This window comes from Leopardus geoffroyi, chromosome E1, assembly GCF_018350155.1.
Source record: "Leopardus geoffroyi isolate Oge1 chromosome E1, O.geoffroyi_Oge1_pat1.0, whole genome shotgun sequence".
Lineage (NCBI taxonomy): Eukaryota > Metazoa > Chordata > Mammalia > Carnivora > Felidae > Leopardus > Leopardus geoffroyi.
In genome coordinates this window covers 25136931-25150171 of record NC_059330.1, presented here as the reverse complement: position 1 = coordinate 25150171, position 13241 = coordinate 25136931, and the positions used below count along the sequence as shown (strand labels likewise).

The window sequence follows — 13241 nt, the reverse complement described above, 5'->3', positions numbered from 1 at the left end:
AAAAAAAATTATCTTACAGTTCTGGAAGCTGAAAGGTCCAAGATCAAGGTTCTGGCAGGGTTTGGCCTCTGGTGAAGGAAGGCTTTGTTTCTGGCTTGCATATGGCTTCCTTATGTGAGTTTCCACATGGCCTTTCCCCCTGTGCCTGAACTCTCAAGCTGTCTGGTGTTTCTTGTTATAAGGATGCTAATCTTACCTTATCTGATCAGGACCCCACCTTTATGGCCTCATTTAACCTTACTTTCTAGCTCCAAATACAGCCTAGATAGGGTATAGGGTTTCAACATGAATTTTGGGGGACATATAAATTCAGTCAATAACATTCTACCCCTGGTCCTCCAAATTAATATTCTCCTTGCATCTAAAATCCATTCATTCTATTCTAATAGCCCCCATAATCTTAGCTCATTCCAGCATCATTTCTAAAGTCTGAAGCCTAGAGTCACATCTAAATATTCTCTAAATCCAGACATGGTTGAAACTGGAGATAGGACTCATCCTGAGGGAAAATTTCTCCAGCTGTTGAACCTATAAATCTAGACAAAGTTAGATGCTTCCAAAATATAGTAGTGGGACAGAACAAGGTACACATTCTCGTTCCAAAAGGAAGAAATTGGAAAGAAAGAGGCAAACTTTCCAAGTTCAAAACTTAGCAAGGCAAATTCCATCAGTTGTTATTTTTTGGGAACAATCCTCTTTGGTTTAGATTATTGGTATCCAGGTCCATTGGGAAGTCAGTGCCTCTCTCATGGTTCTGTGGAACAGCTCTGCTCCTGGGTACTGGGCCATGGCCTTGCTCTTGAGGCACTGGGTGGTGGCTTCTTGGTTCTCCACTCCCAAACCTAGGAGACTTCACCTTTTGAAATGGGGAGGAACCAGACCTGCCCTCTGGACCTGTGGTGGGGGTGGTAGCCCTAGTAGCTCTGTATCACCTTTGGGGTCGGTCTGCTCTTTTCTTGAAGGATAATTCATATTCAAAGCTGGATAACTCTATTGTCTCATCCTGTAGAACCCCAGAAGTCTTATAGCTGTCTTTCATTCTATCCCATTTTTTTTTCTGTTCCCTTTAGTCCCAATTGGCAGGATTTCTGCTTCTATGATCCCATCTTTATTCCTGGCTACTGCTGAGGTGGTTGATTAAATTTGTGGCTCACATCCACACTATTCTTATCAAATAGTTGTTCAGCCACACCCTTAGTGTTCTCTTCAGAATAATAAGCTTTATCATTTTTTGTAGTATGGAGAGGCTGAGCATTTTCCAAATCTTCAAGTCTTTTTTTGCTTACCAGTTCCTTAATCTCTTTCCTCTCACATTTTACTAAAAGCTGTAAGGAGAAAACAAGTCTTCAGCAGTTTGCTTAGAAATATTCTATGCTAAATATCCAATTTTGTCACTCAAAAGTTTTGTGTTCTATGAAAACACTAGAACATGAACACAGTTTAGCCAAATTCTTTGCCATTTTTTAACAAGGATAATCTCCCCTCCAGTTTCCAGTAACATGTTCCTCATTTCTGTCTGGTATCTCACCAGAATGGCCTTTAATGTTCATATTCCTAACCTATATTCTATTCATGATATATTCTTTTTTAAATGTTTATTTTGAGAGAGAGAGAGAGATCTCAAGCAGGGGAGGGGCCGAGACAGAGGGAGAGAGAGAATCCCAAGCAGGCTCCATGCTCAGCATGGAGCTGGATCCCTCAACTGGGGGATCTGGGATTGTAACCCAGGCTGGAATCAAGAGTCAGAAGCTTAACTGACCGAGCCACCGAGGCTCAGGCACCCCTGTTCATGATATATTCTTTAAGATGGTAAGGACTTTATCTGTAGCTTTCTTTCTGAACCTCACCAGGATTGCCTTTGAGTATATGTATATGTGAGTGTGTGTGTATAGCCTAAACTCACAACCCTGCAGGGCTTGACCCCGAGAATCATGAGATTATGACCTGAACCGAAGTCAGACGCTTAACTGATTGAGCCACCCAGGTGCCCCTTCAGGAGTCTTCTTAGAGGTCCTCCCTAGCAATTTTGTCTACATTTCATTGGCCATTTCTAGTTGCAAGGGAAGCTGGAAAGTATAGTAGTTTTTAGTTGGGAACATTATCACCTTCAATAAAGTAGGATTCTGTTTTTTGCCAGTTGTCCTTCCAATCTCAATCCCTATAGCTCTGCTTCTTGCACCGTATACTCCATTTATATCAAACTATTTGCAGTTCCCTGATTATCTGTGCTACTTCATTCTGTTATATGTGTTTTTCTTGCATGGAATACCCTTTAGCCTTTTTTTTTTTTTGGTCAGGTGATCCCCTTCACTTAAAGAATCAACACCTCTTTTTTTTTTTTAATTTATTTATTTTGAGAGAAAGAGTGAGCGAGAGCAGAGAAGGGGCAGAGAGAGAGGGGGAGAGAGAGAATCCTAAGCAGGCTCTGCACTGTCAGCACAGAACCTGATGCGGGGCTGGAACCCACGACCCTTGAGGTCATGACTCGGGCTGAAATCAAGAGTCAGATGCTCAACCGACTGAGGCACCCCAAGAATCAATACCTCTTGGAACCCTTTCTTAGTTACCAACTCAGAATTAATCACTCCCTATTTTGGGACTCCATTTTAATATCTCTGCTTTAACATTTCCTATCTATTATTGCAGTTATTTGGAGTGTGCCAATCTTCCCTACTAAAACTTAAGTATTAGAATGTGTGAACTGGGTCTTATTCATCTTGATAGTACCTGACACATAGTAGCATTTAATAAATGACTGTTGAGAAAAATCAGGTAAAAGTACAATTTAAAAAAAAAAAGTTTTTTTTAACACTCATTTATTTTTGAGACAGAGAGAGAGCATGAACACGGGAGGGGCAGAGAGAGAGGGAGACACAGAATCCGAAACAGGCTCCAGGCTCTGAGCGGTCAGCACAGAGCCCGACGCGGGGCCCGAACTCACGGACCATGAGATCATGACCTGAGCCAAAGTCGGCCGCTCAACCAACTGAGCCACCCAGGCACCCCTAAAAGTACAATTTTAAAAAAGGAGGAATGTTGTTATGCTTTTAGGCCACATGCAGTTCAGAATTGCCTCTAGGAACTACAGATAATGAATATGTAGGATATACAGACTACAACATTAATTTTTTTTAATTTTAGTTTATTTGAGAGAGAGAGAGCACGGAGGGGAGGGGCAGAGAGAGAAAGAGAGAGAGAATCCCAAGCAAGCTCTGCACTGTCAATGCAGAGCCCAATGCAGTGCTTGAACCGTGAGATCATGACCTGAGCTGAAATCAAGAGCCCAACTGATTGAGCCACCCAGGCATCCCTACATTAAAATGATAAAATTAGAGAAATTTCTGAAATTCCTAGTTGATTGATTTGAAGGTACTTATTGCTTAAAACAAAGTTAAACAGAATTAGTCTCGACAGCTCTGCTTTGTAAATGAATTTTTATAAATGGATTATTTTCAGGTTATGCTTACCCCTACCTTTTTAAAAAATCTATCCTTAGCTACAACTTTTACTAGCTCTGTTTCATCTTTGATTTTCTTTCCCAGGAACAGTGTCCCCATTGCCTTGCTAAGTCATAACTCATTATAGAAGTGAAGTTGACTAAGGGAAAAGAGAAAAGTTTCACTTAAACTCTGAGGGAAAAAGGCTCTAGAATCTATCTAGATATGGGAGTCGCTTGAAACTAGACTACTTTTTCTCATCCTTTTGCCTTGGACTACATGTCTTTTCTTCTGCCTCCCTCTCCCCTCTTCCCTTTCCCTCTTCCCTCCCCACCTCCTCCCTCCCCCGCCTCTTTACTCCTTAGTCTTTTTTTTTTTTATGGTTGATTACTTCCATTTATTTAGATTTTCTTTAATTTCTGTCAGCAGTATTTTGTAACTTTTAACACTAAAAAGTTTTTTTTTAATTTTATTTTTTATTTTTAAAAATTTACATCCAAATTAGGATATAGAGCAACCATGATTTCAGTAGATTCCTTAGTGCCCCTTACCCATTTAGCCCATTCCCCCCCCCCCAACAACCCCTTCAGTAACCCTCAGTTCTCCATATTTATGAGTCTCTTCTGTTTTGTCCTCCTCCCTGTTTTTATATTATTTTTATTTCCCTTCCCTTATGTTCATCTGTTTTATCTCTTAAAGTCCTCATATGAGTAAAGTCATATGATTTTTGTCTTTCTCTAATTTCACTTAGCATAATACCCTCCAGTTCCATCCACGTAGTTGCAAATGGCAAGATTTCATTCTTTTTGATTGCTGAGTAATACTCCATTGTGTGTGTGTGTGTGTGTGTGTGTGTGTGTGTGTGTGTGTGTGTATACACATATATACACACAACATTTTTTTTATCCATTAATCCATTGATGGACATTTGGGCTCTTTCCATACTTTGGCTGTTGTTGATAGTGCTGCTATAAACACGGGGGTGCATGTGTCCCTTCGAAACAGCACACCTGTATCCCGTGGATCAATGCCTAGTAGTGCAATTGCTGGGTTGTAGGGTAGTTCTATTTTTAGCTTTTTGAGGAACCTCCATACTGTTTCCCAGAGTGGCTGCACCAGCTTGCATTCCCATCCTCGTTAGTCTTTTAATAGATCTTGGATACTGAAGTTCTTTGTGAAGAAATAAATTGCAGTCCCCTTTCCTTCCTTTTTTTCTTTAAGACTAGGTTACTTCTGATTTCTGAAATGGTACCTTTAGGTGTAGTACAGATGGGATTTTGATCTCTCCCAGTTGGGTAGCATATCACATGTTTTTCTTCTGTCTTCTCCTCCCTTTTGATTTTGTACCTTTTCTAAGATGTTAGCTTGGAAGTTTAAGCCTTTCGCTCTGTTTTTGGCTAGATGTAATCTACTATAATGGTTGAGTATTTCTGAAGGAGAATGGTATGGTTGGCTTCTTTAGTAGCACTTCTTTTTTGTTAAGTACTATTTTCTTTAGTACCTATGTATGTAACTTGTCTTGCAAAGATTTGTAAATGTTTAAAAGGGGAGTGAATTCTTCAAGTGTCTATGGAAAAAAGAAAACTTGATACAAATATTCAGTGTTCATTATATGGCAGATTATATACATATGTTTTTAAATTTTTTTGTTCATTTAAACAATTTTTATGTTTATTTTTGAGAGTGAGAGAGACAGAACATGAGCAGGGGAGGGGCAGAGAGAGAGGGAGACAGAATCCAAAGCAGGCTCCAGGCTCTGAGCTGTCAGCACCGAACCCAATGTGGGGCTCAAACTTATGGACCATGAGATCATGACCTAAGCTGAAATTGGACGCTTAACTGACTAAGCCACTCAGGAGCCCCTGTTTAAAAAAATTTTTTTTAATGTTTATTTATTTTTGAGAGAGAGGTGGGGGAGGGGCAGAGAGAGAGAGAGAGAGAGAGAGAGAGACAGAGAGAGAGACAGAGGATCCAAAGCGTGCTCTGTGCTGACAACAGACTGCCTGGTGTAGGGCTCGAACCCCTTAGCCATGAGATCATGGCCTGAGGTGAAGTCGAGCGCTTAACCAGCTGAGCCACCCACGTGCCCCCAGATTATATTTTTAAAAAATGACTATCACAGTATCTCCCATCCCACTTGCTGCTTACAGTAGGACTTTGACACTTTCCCCATGAAAACTGGAATCTCTGGTTGCTCCTCTTAGATCTGGATAGGCTTGTGACTATAGCAGAAGTGACAGTCTTGTCATTTCAACTTTTTATTACATATACCAGTGAAATGTATTTGATTTCCTTTGCATGTTTTTCTTATATATTTTTTAAAATGTATTTATTTTTGGGGGGGAGAGGGAGAGAGAGAATCCCAAACAGGCTCCGTACTGCCAGCGCAGAGCCCAGTGTGGGACTTGATATCACAAACTGTGAGATCATGACCTGATCCAAAATCTAGAGTCAGACACTTAACTGACTGAGCCACCCAGGCACCCCTGTCTAATATTTTCTACCTAATCTTTCTCTTCAGCTTTGTTAACTTTCTTAATGTTTTTCTTCCCTTTCTCAATCTTGTCTTCTTTCCCTCTCTTGCATTGTTTCTTTGTCCAGGGAGCAGATAGATGGTAGGCATTTTGGTAAATATTTTTCCATAATCCTGGAAATCTCAAATTGAGGTCTAGTGACCCTTCTTCCTTCTCCTCTGTTATCAGAAAATTAAACAAAATGAGACGGGGTGGGTTTGTATGAGGGTTGATGATATATGGCTCTCTAGGCTTTCTTTTTCAAAATGTAAACTTTTTTCAGTGTGGAAAAAGTTGTGTCTATATGAGCACTGAACACTTAATAGAACTCTTAAATTTACTGTTTATTTATTTTTTTTAATGTTTATTTATTTTTGAGAGAGAGAGAGACAGAGCACAAGAGGAGATGGGAGGAGATAGCAGAGAGAGAGGGAGACAGAATCCGAAGCAGGCTCCAGGCTTGGAGCTGTCAGCACAGAGCCTGACGCGGGGCCCGAGCCCACAAAGGGAGATCACGACCCGAGCTCAAGTCGGACGCTCTACCGACTGAGCCACCCCTTAAATTTACTCTTTAAATAGCTTTCAGATTTGAATTCCCATTTAGCAAAGTTTACACCTTGTTATACTTCTTTCACACTCTCACCAGAATAAAACTCAAGTATTTGTTGGCAGATTTTAAGCTTTTAAAACCAAGTACGAAGACAAAAAACAAAACAAAACAAAACACCGAGGACAATACCTTGTCTTTGTATCCCCCATAGAACCCAGCACACTGTTGCCAATTATATATAAATTAGGTGAAATACACAGATCTGTTTACTTTTTATATTTCATGTATTATGGGCCACCCAGAATATACTTGGATTACTATGTAACTAAAAACTGCTAGACAATGAAATGCTTTTTCTGCTTGTTTGTATTTTAAAAACAAATTTAAAAATACCCTCTAGAGATGTCTTGGATTTCGTGAACTCTGAAGTAGTTCTTGTGTTTTATCTATGGGTTAGATATAATAAGCCCCATTCTGTAATCTGTTGCAAAGTAGTCATATTTTTAAAATGAGTACATATTGAATTCTTGGTCACTTTAGTTCAAGCAGCTTTTGTATGATTGATTAGGAGCTTTGGTAGATAAATAAAATAGAGCAAGAGAATGTATGCATGCTTTGAGTAAATATCATATTTAGCCCAGCCTGTAGCCAGTGAATACAGATTGACTTACCAGATTGAACCTTTCATCTATTAATATGAACTGACTCCTGACTTGCTTCTTTTATGTAATGTTGGTAGCAAAATTTTTTTTACAAAGGATGATTTTGTTTATAATTTTATGGAATGTTAATGACCTTTTATATTTTAGGGCATTGATGAATACTCCTAGTAATATGACTTACTTGGCTTTGAGTAAGACAGCACTCATGCTTTAATCTAACACAGTGGTTTTGATACATTCATTACAATGAATGACAATAGCCCTTCCCTTATGCTTGTCTGTCAAGAGCTAAAGAAGTTGTCGCCTTCTTGATATTTCCCTTCTTCCTCTTCTGTACTCTTTCTTCTTCCCCTTTGTTCCAATGTTAGACGGTAGCTGGGTCAGCTGGGATGGTAATATTGGTCTATGGTAAGGAGGAAAGAGGATAAGGGCAGAAAAATTTATTGTTGTTTGGCTTTGTACCTCCTTTTTCCAGTCTTCATTTTCATACCTTTTCCAGAGTTAGGAATAGAAAATGAACAAGGTACACCCTCATTACTGCTAGAAATCCCTTCCTCCCAGACTGTAATTTGTTGAGCATCCGTTACTTTCTTGTCTTTGTCAACTCCATATGTCTATATCCATTTTACAGAAGAGTAGGTACAGATATTAAGGAACTTGCCCATGTTCTCATAGCTAGTAAGTGACCTTGTTCAATTTAAACACACATATGTTTTCTTTCTGCCCTTAACCATTTGGCCAGAGGTTATCAAATGTGGCAGCTGGCTAGACATATCGAAACTGCATCTTGTTTAAAATTTTTAAAAAGTTAGTTGCCAGCGCTTTTAAAGGAGAGAGCTTTCACACAAACAACACACACACACACACACACACACACACACACACACACACACACACACATATATATCATATTCTTGGTTTCCTCATTGCTACGTTGCAGCAAATGCCTGGAACTTAGAAGCAGCTGCACCCTGTAGGTATGTGTTCTCTAGGGTTCCACATACCCCACCTGGCCAACTTCATCATTTGTATTGCCCTCCTCATTCATCCCTGTAGGTATTTCAGTTTTTGAGCTTTGCATCATCACTCTTTACTAATGCTTGAACTTTTATTCAAGAACAAAGGAGCCACTGAATATTTTTATTAATACAACTTTTCTTTCCAGTGTCAGTGTCAGATCTGAGAATAGTCAGATGTAGGGGAGATAGCTGATGTTTCTGGCCTTTTCAGTTGGAATTATGCATGTATTTTCATTTATTTAGATAATATCTATTAATAGTGTTGGTAAAGGATCAGAGGGAATGTGGTTTAGAAATAGTGGAGAGTACCGAAGAAACATGGGTTTCTTGTTAGCACCCATTACCCTGAAGATGTAGTTCTTCAGCAGGACACAGACTGCTTGGAGTGAATTCAGTGTTCTCCCCTTAGCTCACCAGAGTACTTTGTTGCCTTTGCCCTGCTCAGAAAACCAAATGATGGGAGAGGATGGGAAAATCTGGGATGGGAGAGTGTCCAGGAAGCCCAGATTGGCGACTAGCACCATTGTCTACATCTGAGGACTTTTCATTTTCCCATCCAGATGGGGAGGTTGATGGCCTTAAAGCACAAGGGGAATTCCAGAAGTTACTTATCTATTGTCCTTCTCATCATAGTTAACTCAAGTCCAGTTACATTAGTCCCAGTCAATTGATAAAACCTGTAAATCTTATCACAGAGTACTGCAGTTTTCTCTTAAAAACATTGTAAGTGGTGGTTAGGCTGTTTATGTTGATAAGTTGCTATATTAGGTTTATTACAGGTCAGATAGGTTTTTAGAATGTCATGCTATATGTGATGAAATGTAGGAAGAATTCACAATAGAGACCTTTATAGAAAGTGTATATGGAAGTAATCACTAGATGCTGCTGTTTTGCTGTAAGTTGTGTGTACTAGTGTAGTTTTAGAGCACTTGTTCTCTCTTTTTAGGTGTTCTTCCTATGTGCCCAGCTATGTCTTTTATATTTACTATATTGTCATTATTTATTCATGAGTCTGTCTCTTAGCCATGGATTCCTTGAAGGTTTGTGTTCTGCATTGCATAGCACAGTGTTTGGGCATATGATAAGAGTTCAGTAGCTTTAAAAAAAATTTTTTTTTTAATGTTTATTTATTTTTGAGAGAGAGAGAGTGTGAGTGGGAGACAGGCAGAGAACAAGGGAGACAAAGAATCCGAAGCAAGCCCTGAGCTGTCAGCACAGAACCTAATGCAGGGCTCGAACTCACGAACTGTGAGATCATGACCTGAGCCAAAGTGGGACCCTTAACCGACTAAGCCACCCAGGCGCCCCCAGGAGCTTTTAATATTATAATTTTTATGATTTGCATTTCAGAATGCTTTTACTGGAAGGATTGTTTCAGTGGTTAATATCATAATCTTTGTTTTATCTCTGTTCTAGTATCTGCCCTTTCTGTGTAATTGCTTTTACTTCTTTTGTGCTACAATCAGAAAGTGATTATCCAGTACTTTCTTTTTATTACCAGATCTTGATATTTGATTGTGAGTTGCTAATTCTTACCAAATTGTGTTAAATTTCCTTGAAAATCTGTTTTGATATGAGAAAATTTCTCCCTTATTCTTTGCCTTTGGTGTTCTCTTGTCTTCTCTTACACTTCCTGTTTGAGGAGGGATTACAGTTCTGTCCCTATAGCTTTCAAAAAGATTTTGGTTGGTTTCTTAACTTTCATGCCGAATGTTACAGATATACATTTGACCCTTGACCAGCTTGGTGGTTAGGGGCACTGACCCCGTGTGCAGTCGAAAATTCACATATAACTTTGATCCCTACTCCCCACGCCCAAATTTTTTTTAAAGTGGTATCTTTAGTCAGTGTGAGGCTTGAGCTCGTGACCCTGCGCTGAGGGTTGCATGCTCCACTGACTGAACCAGCCAGGTGTCCCTGATTCCCCCCAAATCTTAACTACTGTTGACTGGAAGCTTTACTGATTACACAAACAGTGAACACATATTTTGTATGTTATATATATAATGTACTGAATTCTTATAATAAAGTAAGCTAGCAAAAATGAAATATTATTAAGAAAATCACAGGGAGGGGCACCTGGGTGGTTCAGTCGGTTAAGCACTTTGGCTCGGGTCAGGATCTCACTGCTCATGCATGAGTTCGGGCCCCACGTTGGGCTCTGTGCTGACAGCCTGGAGCCTGCTTCAGATTCTGTGTCTCCCTCTCTTTCTCTGCCCCTTCCCTGCTCTCTCTCTCTGTCTCAAAAATAAAGATGAAAAAAAAAAAAGGCCTTAACCATTAAAAAAAAAGAAGAAAATCACAAGGAAGAGGAAGTACATTTATAGCACTATATTGTATTTATTGGTATTAAGTTTGTGTCATATGTTTACAAGATGAATTGTCTGTATCTACAACAATATTCTCTTTTTTGATGTAAAACATTGTAGATGTTATATGTATTCCTAACATTTAGGCATCAAAAATGATAATATGAAAAAGACATTCATATTTACAGGTTTAATGATTCATTCATTTATAGTGAAGAAGCATCAAGTATGATTGCTTTGTGGTAGCCTGGTGTTACTGATATGATTGCTTCACAGTAGCCTACCCTAATGAATTCCTTTTTTTTTCTCTTCAGTTTTTTTTTTTTTAATTTTTTTTTTTTCAACGTTTATTTATTTTTGGGACAGAGAGAGACAGAGCATGAACGGGGGAGGGGCAGAGAGAGAGGGAGACACAGAGTCGGAAACAGGCTCCAGGCTCCAGGCTCCGAGCCATCAGCCCAGAGCCTAACGCGGGGCTCGAACTCCCGGACCGCGAGATCGTGACCTGGCTGAAGTCGGACGCTTAACCGACTGCGCCACCCAGGCGCCCCTCTTCAGTTTTTAAAAAATATTTATTTATTTTTGAGAGAGAGAGCCATGAGCAGGAGAGGAGCAGAGAGAGAGGGAGACAGAGGATCCAAAATAGGCTCTGTGATGTGGACTTGAACTCGCAAACTGTGAGATCATGACCTGAGCTGAAGTCAGATGCTTAACTGACTGAGCCACTCAGGTACTCCTAAAGAATTAATTCTAATGAATGAATCATTATGAAATTTTTGTGGCATACAATATTGTAGTCCTATTCATAATACAGTATTGGAAGCATTGTCACATTAAAAAACAACAACAACCTTATGATAGTCTGATAATGAAGTTTCTCCAATTATGAGACACACTGTATGTAATATAGTTTTTTTTTTTTTTAATGTTTTTATTTATTTTTGAGACAGAGAGAGACAGAGCATGAAGGGGGGAGGGTCAGAGAGAGAGGGAGACACAGAATCGGAAGCAGGCTCCAGGCTCTGAGCCATCAGCCCAGAGCCCGACCGACGCGGGGCCCGAACTCACGGACCGCGAGATCGTGACCTGGCTGAAGTCGGACGCTCAACCGACTGCGCCACCCAGGCGCCCCTGTAATATAGTTTTTTGAAAGCAAAGTTATAAAACAGTAAGAAAACTTTATTAATACATTATTGATTTTATATTAAATGTCATCATAAAGATAGGCGATCTACTTCCACATGAGTTTTTTGCACAAGATGTTCTACATGGTGAATAGTTCGATGATTATGATGACACAGAAACATCTACAGTTCTTGCTGTACAGTTACTGATTTTCACATGAAGACACATATACAAGAGATAAGTTTAATTTTTTTTAAGTTTGTTTGTTTTGAGAGAGAGAGAGAGCGAGCACGAGCAGGGAGGGGCAGAGAGCGAGAGAGGGAGAGAGAGAGAATTCCAAGCAGGCTCTGCACTGTCAATGCAGAGCCTGACACAGGGCTTGAACTCACAAACATACTTAACCGACGGAGCCACCCGGGTGCCCCAAGATAAGTTTATTAACTATGACATATAATTGTTTAGTGTTCATTAAGTGGAACTGGATCGTCATAAAGATCTTCATCCTCATTTTCTTCATGTTGAATAGGCTGAGGAGGAGGAAGAGGAGGGCTTGTCTTGCTGTCTTGGGTGGCAGAGATAGAAGAGGTGAAAGAAGTGAAAGGGGAGGCAGGAGAGGCAGGCACACTCGATGTAACTTTATGGAAATACATTATAATTTCCATCTGACTTTTTTGCCTTTTCATTTTTCTAAAAATGTCATACAGGAGACGTCAGCATGGTATGGTATCATAGAAGGGTCCTGGTCAAAAAAAGAAGTCAAAGCAGTCTTGACTAATTGAAATCCTTCTGCTGAATTGTCTAATGTCAATTTGTTTTCTGGCACTGCTTCTTTTACCTCTTCTTTCTCATCATCTGGCACTGGTTTGGAAACACTTACCTCCATCAATGTGTCTCCATCAAATTCTGCCTTCTGGTGTGGTGTCTCTTAGCTCTTGAAATTCTTTAAGATCCCTATCTTGAAACTCTTTATCTCCCACCTTTTTTGCCATATGTACAGACTCTTTCATGTTTTCCTTGATTGGCTCTGTTGTAAATCTTGTGAAGTCATGCATAACATTTAGACACAGTTTTCTCCAGCAGGAATTTATTGTTTCAGGCTTTGATAGCTTTCACTACTTTTTGTGTAACAATGATGACATCTTCAGTGGTGTAATCTTTCCAGACCCTCATGATGTCCTCTCTTATCGGGGATCTCTTCCATAGCATTGACAGAGTACTGTGTGTAATGAGCCTTAAAGGTCTTCATGACCTGACCCCCTGGATCTAGAGGCTGAATTAGAGATACTGTGTTTGGGGGCAAGTAGACTGTTTGACGCCTTTGATGGTAAAGTTATGGGGTTCTGAGTGCCCAAGGGCATTGTTCAATATCAGAAGAATTTTTTTTATTTGAAAAATGTGATTAGTCACTCATTCCTGTAAGCAAACCTGAGACTACCAAGTTCTAGTCTCAGATCACTGCTTCAAAAATTGAAATTTGTCATTGTTTTTCCATTCCTCAATTCCAGTGTCCACCCCCAGAATTTGTACCCCTTTTCCTTTGTAAGGGATTCCACACTTGAAGAGTCTTTTCTTTTTCTTTTTTTTTTTTTAAAGACTCTTAATAGGGGTAGAGACCACCTTCGTCCA

At 39.7% G+C, this 13241-nt stretch overlaps 1 protein-coding gene and 1 long non-coding RNA gene across 3 annotated transcripts in view; one reads left to right on the top strand and one right to left on the bottom strand.

The window, feature by feature from the left end:
• Nucleotides 1-13241, top strand: part of USP32 (ubiquitin specific peptidase 32) — a 242450-nt gene that overhangs the window by 44826 nt on the left and 184383 nt on the right. The window lies entirely within an intron of this gene.
• LOC123603362 overlaps nucleotides 7355-13241 on the bottom strand; it is a 124319-nt gene continuing 118432 nt past the window's right edge. The window contains exon 2 of the long non-coding RNA XR_006714851.1: nucleotides 7355-7565. This is a non-coding gene — a long non-coding RNA (uncharacterized LOC123603362). The remainder of the gene's footprint in view (nucleotides 7566-13241) is intronic.